This window comes from Coregonus lavaretus (assembly GCF_964263955.1).
Source record: "Coregonus lavaretus genome assembly, contig: HAP1_SCAFFOLD_10217, whole genome shotgun sequence".
In the NCBI taxonomy this organism is placed as follows: domain Eukaryota; kingdom Metazoa; phylum Chordata; class Actinopteri; order Salmoniformes; family Salmonidae; genus Coregonus; species Coregonus lavaretus.
Window position 1 is genome coordinate 1 of NW_028160075.1, and position 8792 is coordinate 8792.

Consider the following 8792-nt stretch of genomic DNA (forward strand, 5'->3'; position numbering starts at 1 on the left):
AAAACACAACAAAAAACCCTAGAAAAAGTAAAAACCTGCAATGTTTTGAAGGAGCTTGAGGCGAGACGCCCTCCATCGGCGCCATCTTAGCCAGAGTATGTTTGTAGTGAAATTACAGAAAGATAAACTATTGAATATTACATTTTGTCATGCTTTGGAGCAGCTCAATAGCATATGACTTTAAGGCATGTATATCTCCAAAATAAACGGCTTTTGATAAAATAAGAGTTTAAGCGGTGCACTTTATCCTTGTGGAGGCTAGTCCTCTAGTCCTAGGGCCAGGGTTGGTCTCTCAGAGGTGGAGAGTGGAGTCCTAGGGCCAGGGTTGGTCTGACTCAGAGGTGGAGAGTGGAGTCCTAGGGCCAGGGTTGGTCTGACTCAGAAGTGGAGAGTGGAGTCCTAGGGCCAGGGTTGGTCTCTCAGAGGTGGAGAGTGGAGTCCTAGGGCCAGGGTTGGTCTGACTCAGAGGTGGAGAGTGGAGTCCTAGGGCCAGGGTTGGTCTGACTCAGAGGTGGAGAGTGGAGGCTAGTCCTAGGGCCAGGGTTGGTCTGACTCAGAGGTGGAGAGTGGAGTCCTAGGGCCAGGGTTGGTCTCTCAGAGGTGGAGAGTGGAGTCCTAGGGCCAGGGTTGGTCTGACTCAGAGGTGGAGAGTGGAGTCCTAGGGCCAGGGTTGGTCTGACTCAGAGGTGGAGAGTGGAGGCTAGTCCTAGGGCCAGGGTTGGTCTCTCAGAGGTGGAGAGTGGAGTCCTAGGGCCAGGGTTGGTCTGACTCAGAGGTGGAGAGTGGAGTCCTAGGGCCAGGGTTGGTCTCTCAGAGGTGGAGAGTGGAGTCCTAGGGCCAGGGTTGGTCTGACTCAGAGGTGGAGAGTGGAGTCCTAGGGCCAGGGTTGGTCTGACTCAGAGGTGGAGAGTGGAGTCCTAGGGCCAGGGTTGGTCTGACTCAGAGGTGGAGAGTGGAGTCCTAGGGCCAGGGTTGGTCTGACTCAGAAGTGGAGAGTGGAGTCCTAGGGCCAGGGTTGGTCTCTCAGAGGTGGAGAGTGGAGTCCTAGGGCCAGGGTTGGTCTCTCAGAGGTGGAGAGTGGAGTCCTAGGGCCAGGGTTGGTCTGACTCAGAAGTGGAGAGTGGAGTCCTAGGGCCAGGGTTGGTCTGACTCAGAAGTGGAGAGTGGAGTCCTAGGGCCAGGGTTGGTCTGACTCAGAAGTGGAGAGTGGAGTCCTAGGGCCAGGGTTGGTCTGACTCAGAAGTGGAGAGTGGAGTCCTAGGGCCAGGGTTGGTCTCTCAGAGGTGGAGAGTGGAGTCCTAGGGCCAGGGTTGGTCTGACTCAGAGGTGGAGAGTGGAGTCCTAGGGCCAGGGTTGGTCTGACTCAGAGGTGGAGAGTGGAGTCCTAGGGCCAGGGTTGGTCTCTCAGAGGTGGAGAGTGGAGTCCTAGGGCCAGGGTTGGTCTGACTCAGAAGTGGAGAGTGGAGTCCTAGGGCCAGGGTTGGTCTGACTCAGAGGTGGAGAGTGGAGTCCTAGGGCCAGGGTTGGTCTGACTCAGAGGTGGAGAGTGGAGTCCTAGGGCCAGGGTTGGTCTGACTCAGAAGTGGAGAGTGGAGTCCTAGGGCCAGGGTTGGTCTCTCAGAGGTGGAGAGTGGAGTCCTAGGGCCAGGGTTGGTCTGACTCAGACTCAGAGGTGGAGAGTGGAGTCCTAGGGCCAGGGTTGGTCTGACTCAGAAGTGGAGAGTGGAGTCCTAGGGCCAGGGTTGGTCTCTCAGAGGTGGAGAGTGGAGTCCTAGGGCCAGGGTTGGTCTCTCAGAGGTGGAGAGTGGAGTCCTAGGGCCAGGGTTGGTCTGACTCAGAAGTGGAGAGTGGAGTCCTAGGGCCAGGGTTGGTCTGACTCAGAAGTGGAGAGTGGAGTCCTAGGGCCAGGGTTGGTCTGACTCAGAAGTGGAGAGTGGAGTCCTAGGGCCAGGGTTGGTCTGACTCAGAAGTGGAGAGTGGAGTCCTAGGGCCAGGGTTGGTCTCTCAGAGGTGGAGAGTGGAGTCCTAGGGCCAGGGTTGGTCTGACTCAGAGGTGGAGAGTGGAGTCCTAGGGCCAGGGTTGGTCTGACTCAGAGGTGGAGAGTGGAGTCCTAGGGCCAGGGTTGGTCTGACTCAGAAGTGGAGAGTGGAGTCCTAGGGCCAGGGTTGGTCTGACTCAGAGGTGGAGAGTGGAGTCCTAGGGCCAGGGTTGGTCTGACTCAGAGGTGGAGAGTGGAGTCCTAGGGCCAGGGTTGGTCTGACTCAGAGGTGGAGAGTGGAGTCCTAGGGCCAGGGTTGGTCTGACTCAGAAGTGGAGAGTGGAGTCCTAGGGCCAGGGTTGGTCTCTCAGAGGTGGAGAGTGGAGTCCTAGGGCCAGGGTTGGTCTGACTCAGAAGTGGAGAGTGGAGTCCTAGGGCCAGGGTTGGTCTGACTCAGAGGTGGAGAGTGGAGTCCTAGGGCCAGGGTTGGTCTGACTCAGAGGTGGAGAGTGGAGTCCTAGGGCCAGGGTTGGTCTGACTCAGAAGTGGAGAGTGGAGTCCTAGGGCCAGGGTTGGTCTGACTCAGAAGTGGAGAGTGGAGTCCTAGGGCCAGGGTTGGTCTGACTCAGAGGTGGAGAGTGGAGTCCTAGGGCCAGGGTTGGTCTGACTCAGAGGTGGAGAGTGGAGTCCTAGGGCCAGGGTTGGTCTGACTCAGAGGTGGAGAGTGGAGTCCTAGGGCCAGGGTTGGTCTGACTCAGAGGTGGAGAGTGGAGTCCTAGGGCCAGGGTTGGTCTGACTCAGAAGTGGAGAGTGGAGTCCTAGGGCCAGGGTTGGTCTCTCAGAGGTGGAGAGTGGAGTCCTAGGGCCAGGGTTGGTCTGCTCAGAGGTGGAGAGTGGAGTCCTAGGGCCAGGGTTGGTCTGACTCAGAAGTGGAGAGTGGAGTCCTAGGGCCAGGGTTGGTCTGACTCAGAAGTGGAGAGTGGAGTCCTAGGGCCAGGGTTGGTCTGACTCAGAAGTGGAGAGTGGAGTCCTAGGGCCAGGGTTGGTCTGACTCAGAAGTGGAGAGTGGAGTCCTAGGGCCAGGGTTGGTCTGCTCAGAGGTGGAGAGTGGAGTCCTAGGGCCAGGGTTGGTCTGACTCAGAGGTGGAGAGTGGAGTCCTAGGGCCAGGGTTGGTCTGACTCAGAGGTGGAGAGTGGAGTCCTAGGGCCAGGGTTGGTCTCTCAGAGGTGGAGAGTGGAGTCCTAGGGCCAGGGTTGGTCTGACTCAGAGGTGGAGAGTGGAGTCCTAGGGCCAGGGTTGGTCTGACTCAGAGTGGAGAGTGGAGTCCTAGGGCCAGGGTTGGTCTGACTCAGAGTGGAGAGTGGAGTCCTAGGGCCAGGGTTGGTCTGACTCAGAGGTGGAGAGTGGAGTCCTAGGGCCAGGGTTGGTCTCTCAGAGGTGGAGAGTGGAGTCCTAGGGCCAGGGTTGGTCTGACTCAGAAGTGGAGAGTGGAGTCCTAGGGCCAGGGTTGGTCTGACTCAGAGGTGGAGAGTGGAGTCCTAGGGCCAGGGTTGGTCTGACTCAGAAGTGGAGAGTGGAGTCCTAGGGCCAGGGTTGGTCTCTCAGAGGTGGAGAGTGGAGGCTAGTCCTAGGGCCAGGGTTGGTCTGACTCAGAGGTGGGGGGGTCTGACTCAGAGGTGGAGAGTGGAGTCCTAGGGCCAGGGTTGGTCTGACTCAGAAGTGGAGAGTGGAGTCCTAGGGCCAGGGTTGGTCTCTCAGAGGTGGAGAGTGGAGTCCTAGGGCCAGGGTTGGTCTGACTCAGAAGTGGAGAGTGGAGTCCTAGGGCCAGGGTTGGTCTGACTCAGAGGTGGAGAGTGGTCCTAGGGCCAGGGTTGGTCTGACTCAGAGGTGGAGAGTGGAGTCCTAGGGCCAGGGTTGGTCTGACTCAGAAGTGGAGAGTGGAGTCCTAGGGCCAGGGTTGGTCTCTCAGAGGTGGAGAGTGGAGGGGCCAGGTTGGTCTGACTCAGAGTGGAGAGTGGAGTCCTAGGGCCAGGGTTGGTCTCTCAGAGGTGGAGAGTGGAGTCCTAGGGCCAGGGTTGGTCTGACTCAGAGGTGGAGAGTGGAGTCCTAGGGCCAGGGTTGGTCTGACTCAGAAGTGGAGAGTGGAGTCCTAGGGCCAGGGTTGGTCTGACTCAGAGGTGGAGAGTGGAGTCCTAGGGCCAGGGTTGGTCTCTCAGAGGTGGAGAGTGGAGTCCTAGGGCCAGGGTTGGTCTGACTCAGAGGTGGAGAGTGGAGTCCTAGGGCCAGGGTTGGTCTGACTCAGAAGTGGAGAGTGGAGTCCTAGGGCCAGGGTTGGTCTGACTCAGAGTGGAGAGTGGAGTCCTAGGGCCAGGGTTGGTCTGACTCAGAGGTGGAGAGTGGAGTCCTAGGGCCAGGGTTGGTCTCTCAGAGGTGGAGAGTGGAGTCCTAGGGCCAGGGTTGGTCTGACTCAGAGGTGGAGAGTGGAGTCCTAGGGCCAGGGTTGGTCTGACTCAGAGGTGGAGAGTGGAGTCCTAGGGCCAGGGTTGGTCTGACTCAGAGGTGGAGAGTGGAGTCCTAGGGCCAGGGTTGGTCTCTCAGAGGTGGAGAGTGGAGTCCTAGGGCCAGGGTTGGTCTGACTCAGAGGTGGAGAGTGGAGTCCTAGGGCCAGGGTTGGTCTGACTCAGAGGTGGAGAGTGGAGTCCTAGGGCCAGGGTTGGTCTGACTCAGAAGTGGAGAGTGGAGTCCTAGGGCCAGGGTTGGTCTCTCAGAGGTGGAGAGTGGAGTCCTAGGGCCAGGGTTGGTCTGACTCAGAAGTGGAGAGTGGAGTCCTAGGGCCAGGGTTGGTCTGACTCAGAGGTGGAGAGTGGAGTCCTAGGGCCAGGGTTGGTCTGACTCAGAGTGGAGAGTGGAGTCCTAGGGCCAGGGTTGGTCTGACTCAGAGGTGGAGAGTGGAGTCCTAGGGCCAGGGTTGGTCTCTCAGAGGTGGAGAGTGGAGTCCTAGGGCCAGGGTTGGTCTGACTCAGAAGTGGAGAGTGGAGTCCTAGGGCCAGGGTTGGTCTGACTCAGAGGTGGAGAGTGGAGTCCTAGGGCCAGGGTTGGTCTGACTCAGAGTGGAGAGTGGAGTCCTAGGGCCAGGGTTGGTCTGACTCAGAAGTGGAGAGTGGAGTCCTAGGGCCAGGGTTGGTCTCTCAGAGGTGGAGAGTGGAGTCCTAGGGCCAGGGTTGGTCTGACTCAGAGGTGGAGAGTGGAGTCCTAGGGCCAGGGTTGGTCTGACTCAGAGGTGGAGAGTGGAGTCCTAGGGCCAGGGTTGGTCTCTCAGAGGTGGAGAGTGGAGTCCTAGGGCCAGGGTTGGTCTGACTCAGAAGTGGAGAGTGGAGTCCTAGGGCCAGGGTTGGTCTGACTCAGAGGTGGAGAGTGGCGGCCAGGGTTGGTCTGACTCAGAGGTGGAGAGTGGAGTCCTAGGGCCAGGGTTGGTCTGACTCAGAAGTGGAGAGTGGAGTCCTAGGGCCAGGGTTGGTCTCTCAGAGGTGGAGAGTGGAGGCTAGTCCTAGGGCCAGGGTTGGTCTGACTCAGAAGTGGAGAGTGGAGTCCTAGGGCCAGGGTTGGTCTCTCAGAGGTGGAGAGTGGAGGCTAGTCCTAGGGCCAGGGTTGGTCTGACTCAGAGGTGGAGAGTGGAGTCCTAGGGCCAGGGTTGGTCTGACTCAGAAGTGGAGAGTGGAGTCCTAGGGCCAGGGTTGGTCTCTCAGAGGTGGAGAGTGGAGTCCTAGGGCCAGGGTTGGTCTCTCAGAGGTGGAGAGTGGAGTCCTAGGGCCAGGGTTGGTCTGACTCAGAAGTGGAGAGTGGAGTCCTAGGGCCAGGGTTGGTCTGACTCAGAAGTGGAGAGTGGAGTCCTAGGGCCAGGGTTGGTCTGACTCAGAAGTGGAGAGTGGAGTCCTAGGGCCAGGGTTGGTCTGACTCAGAAGTGGAGAGTGGAGTCCTAGGGCCAGGGTTGGTCTCTCAGAGGTGGAGAGTGGAGTCCTAGGGCCAGGGTTGGTCTGACTCAGAGGTGGAGAGTGGAGTCCTAGGGCCAGGGTTGGTCTGACTCAGAGGTGGAGAGTGGAGTCCTAGGGCCAGGGTTGGTCTCTCAGAGGTGGAGAGTGGAGTCCTAGGGCCAGGGTTGGTCTGACTCAGAGGTGGAGAGTGGAGTCCTAGGGCCAGGGTTGGTCTGACTCAGAGGTGGAGAGTGGAGTCCTAGGGCCAGGGTTGGTCTGACTCAGAAGTGGAGAGTGGAGTCCTAGGGCCAGGGTTGGTCTCTCAGAGGTGGAGAGTGGAGGAGTCCTAGGGCCAGGGTTGGTCTGACTCAGAAGTGGAGAGTGGAGTCCTAGGGCCAGGGTTGGTCTGGACATCAGAGGTGGAGAGTGGAGTCCTAGGGCCAGGGTTGGTCTGACTCAGAAGGTGGAGAGTGGAGTCCTAGGGCCAGGGTTGGTCTCTCAGAGGTGGAGAGTGGAGTCCTAGGGCCAGGGTTGGTCTCTCAGAGGTGGAGAGTGGAGTCCTAGGGCCAGGGTTGGTCTGACTCAGAAGTGGAGAGTGGAGTCCTAGGGCCAGGGTTGGTCTGACTCAGAAGTGGAGAGTGGAGTCCTAGGGCCAGGGTTGGTCTGACTCAGAAGTGGAGAGTGGAGTCCTAGGGCCAGGGTTGGTCTGACTCAGAAGTGGAGAGTGGAGTCCTAGGGCCAGGGTTGGTCTCTCAGAGGTGGAGAGTGGAGTCCTAGGGCCAGGGTTGGTCTGACTCAGAGGTGGAGAGTGGAGTCCTAGGGCCAGGGTTGGTCTGACTCAGAGGTGGAGAGTGGAGTCCTAGGGCCAGGGTTGGTCTCTCAGTGGTGGAGAGTGGAGTCCTAGGGCCAGGGTTGGTCTGACTCAGAGGTGGAGAGTGGAGTCCTAGGGCCAGGGTTGGTCTGCTCAGTGGTGGAGAGTGGAGTCCTAGGGCCAGGGTTGGTCTGACTCAGAGTGGAGAGTGGAGTCCTAGGGCCAGGGTTGGTCTGACTCAAGTGGAGAGTGGAGTCCTAGGGCCAGGGTTGGTCTGACTCAGAGGTGGAGAGTGGAGTCCTAGGGCCAGGGTTGGTCTCTCAGAGGTGGAGAGTGGAGTCCTAGGGCCAGGGTTGGTCTGACTCAGAGGTGGAGAGTGGAGTCCTAGGGCCAGGGTTGGTCTGACTCAGAGGTGGAGAGTGGAGTCCTAGGGCCAGGGTTGGTCTGACTCAGAAGTGGAGAGTGGAGTCCTAGGGCCAGGGTTGGTCTGACTCAGAAGTGGAGAGTGGAGTCCTAGGGCCAGGGTTGGTCTCTCAGAGGTGGAGAGTGGAGTCCTAGGGCCAGGGTTGGTCTGCTCAGAGGTGGAGAGTGGAGTCCTAGGGCCAGGGTTGGTCTGCTCAGAGGTGGAGAGTGGAGTCCTAGGGCCAGGGTTGGTCTGACTCAGAAGTGGAGAGTGGAGTCCTAGGGCCAGGGTTGGTCTGACTCAGAAGTGGAGAGTGGAGTCCTAGGGCCAGGGTTGGTCTGACTCAGAGGTGGAGAGTGGAGTCCTAGGGCCAGGGTTGGTCTGACTCAGAAGTGGAGAGTGGAGTCCTAGGGCCAGGGTTGGTCTCTCAGAGGTGGAGAGTGGAGTCCTAGGGCCAGGGTTGGTCTGACTCAGAGGTGGAGAGTGGAGTCCTAGGGCCAGGGTTGGTCTGACTCAGAGGTGGAGAGTGGAGTCCTAGGGCCAGGGTTGGTCTGCTCAGAGGTGGAGAGTGGAGTCCTAGGGCCAGGGTTGGTCTGACTCAGAGGTGGAGAGTGGAGTCCTAGGGCCAGGGTTGGTCTGCTCAGAGGTGGAGAGTGGAGTCCTAGGGCCAGGGTTGGTCTGACTCAGAGGTGGAGAGTGGAGTCCTAGGGCCAGGGTTGGTCTGACTCAGAGGTGGAGAGTGGAGTCCTAGGGCCAGGGTTGGTCTGACTCAGAGGTGGAGAGTGGAGTCCTAGGGCCAGGGTTGGTCTCTCAGAGGTGGAGAGTGGAGTCCTAGGGCCAGGGTTGGTCTGACTCAGAGGTGGAGAGTGGAGTCCTAGGGCCAGGGTTGGTCTGACTCAGAGGTGGAGAGTGGAGTCCTAGGGCCAGGGTTGGTCTGACTCAGAGGTGGAGTCCTAGGGCCAGGGTTGGTCTGACTCAGAGGTGGAGAGTGGAGTCCTAGGGCCAGGGTTGGTCTGACTCAGAGTGGAGAGTGGAGTCCTAGGGCCAGGGTTGGTCTGACTCAGAGGTGGAGAGTGGAGTCCTAGGGCCAGGGTTGGTCTCTCAGAGGTGGAGAGTGGAGTCCTAGGGCCAGGGTTGGTCTGACTCAGAAGTGGAGAGTGGAGTCCTAGGGCCAGGGTTGGTCTGACTCAGAGGTGGAGAGTGGAGTCCTAGGGCCAGGGTTGGTCTCTCAGAGGTGGAGAGTGGAGTCCTAGGGCCAGGGTTGGTCTGACTCAGAAGTGGAGAGTGGAGTCCTAGGGCCAGGGTTGGTCTGACTCAGAGGTGGAGAGTGGAGTCCTAGGGCCAGGGTTGGTCTCTCAGAGGTGGAGAGTGGAGTCCTAGGGCCAGGGTTGGTCTGACTCAGAAGTGGAGAGTGGAGTCCTAGGGCCAGGGTTGGTCTGACTCAGAAGGTGGAGAGTGGAGTCCTAGGGCCAGGGTTGGTCTCTCAGAGGTGGAGAGTGGAGTCCTAGGGCCAGGGTTGGTCTGACTCAGAAGTGGAGAGTGGAGTCCTAGGGCCAGGGTTGGTCTGACTCAGAGGTGGAGAGTGGAGTCCTAGGGCCAGGGTTGGTCTCTCAGAAGTGGAGAGTGG

General features: G+C 59.3%; 3 long non-coding RNA genes across 4 annotated transcripts; all 3 read left to right on the plus strand.

Moving 5' to 3' along the window:
• Positions 1–3656: 3656 nt before the first annotated feature.
• On the plus strand, positions 3657–4312 carry LOC311122200. Its single transcript, XR_014612395.1, has 3 exons — positions 3657–3826; positions 3868–3951; positions 4029–4312. It is a non-coding gene; the product is annotated as an uncharacterized lncRNA (long non-coding RNA).
• Positions 4313–5098: 786 nt separating this feature from the next.
• Positions 5099–7326, plus strand: LOC311122201. Of its 2 annotated transcripts, XR_014612397.1 has the most exons (5): positions 5099–5260; positions 5597–5687; positions 5729–6238; positions 6415–6709; positions 7048–7326. It is a non-coding gene; the product is annotated as an uncharacterized lncRNA (long non-coding RNA). The 2 variants fall into 2 exon arrangements; XR_014612396.1 differs by lacking the exon at positions 6415–6709 and having other exon boundaries at positions 5597–6195.
• A 62-nt stretch (positions 7327–7388) lies between these two features.
• On the plus strand, positions 7389–8605 carry LOC311122199. The gene is made up of 3 exons (XR_014612394.1): positions 7389–7598; positions 7941–8110; positions 8232–8605. It is a non-coding gene; the product is annotated as an uncharacterized lncRNA (long non-coding RNA).
• Positions 8606–8792: the final 187 nt, after the last annotated feature.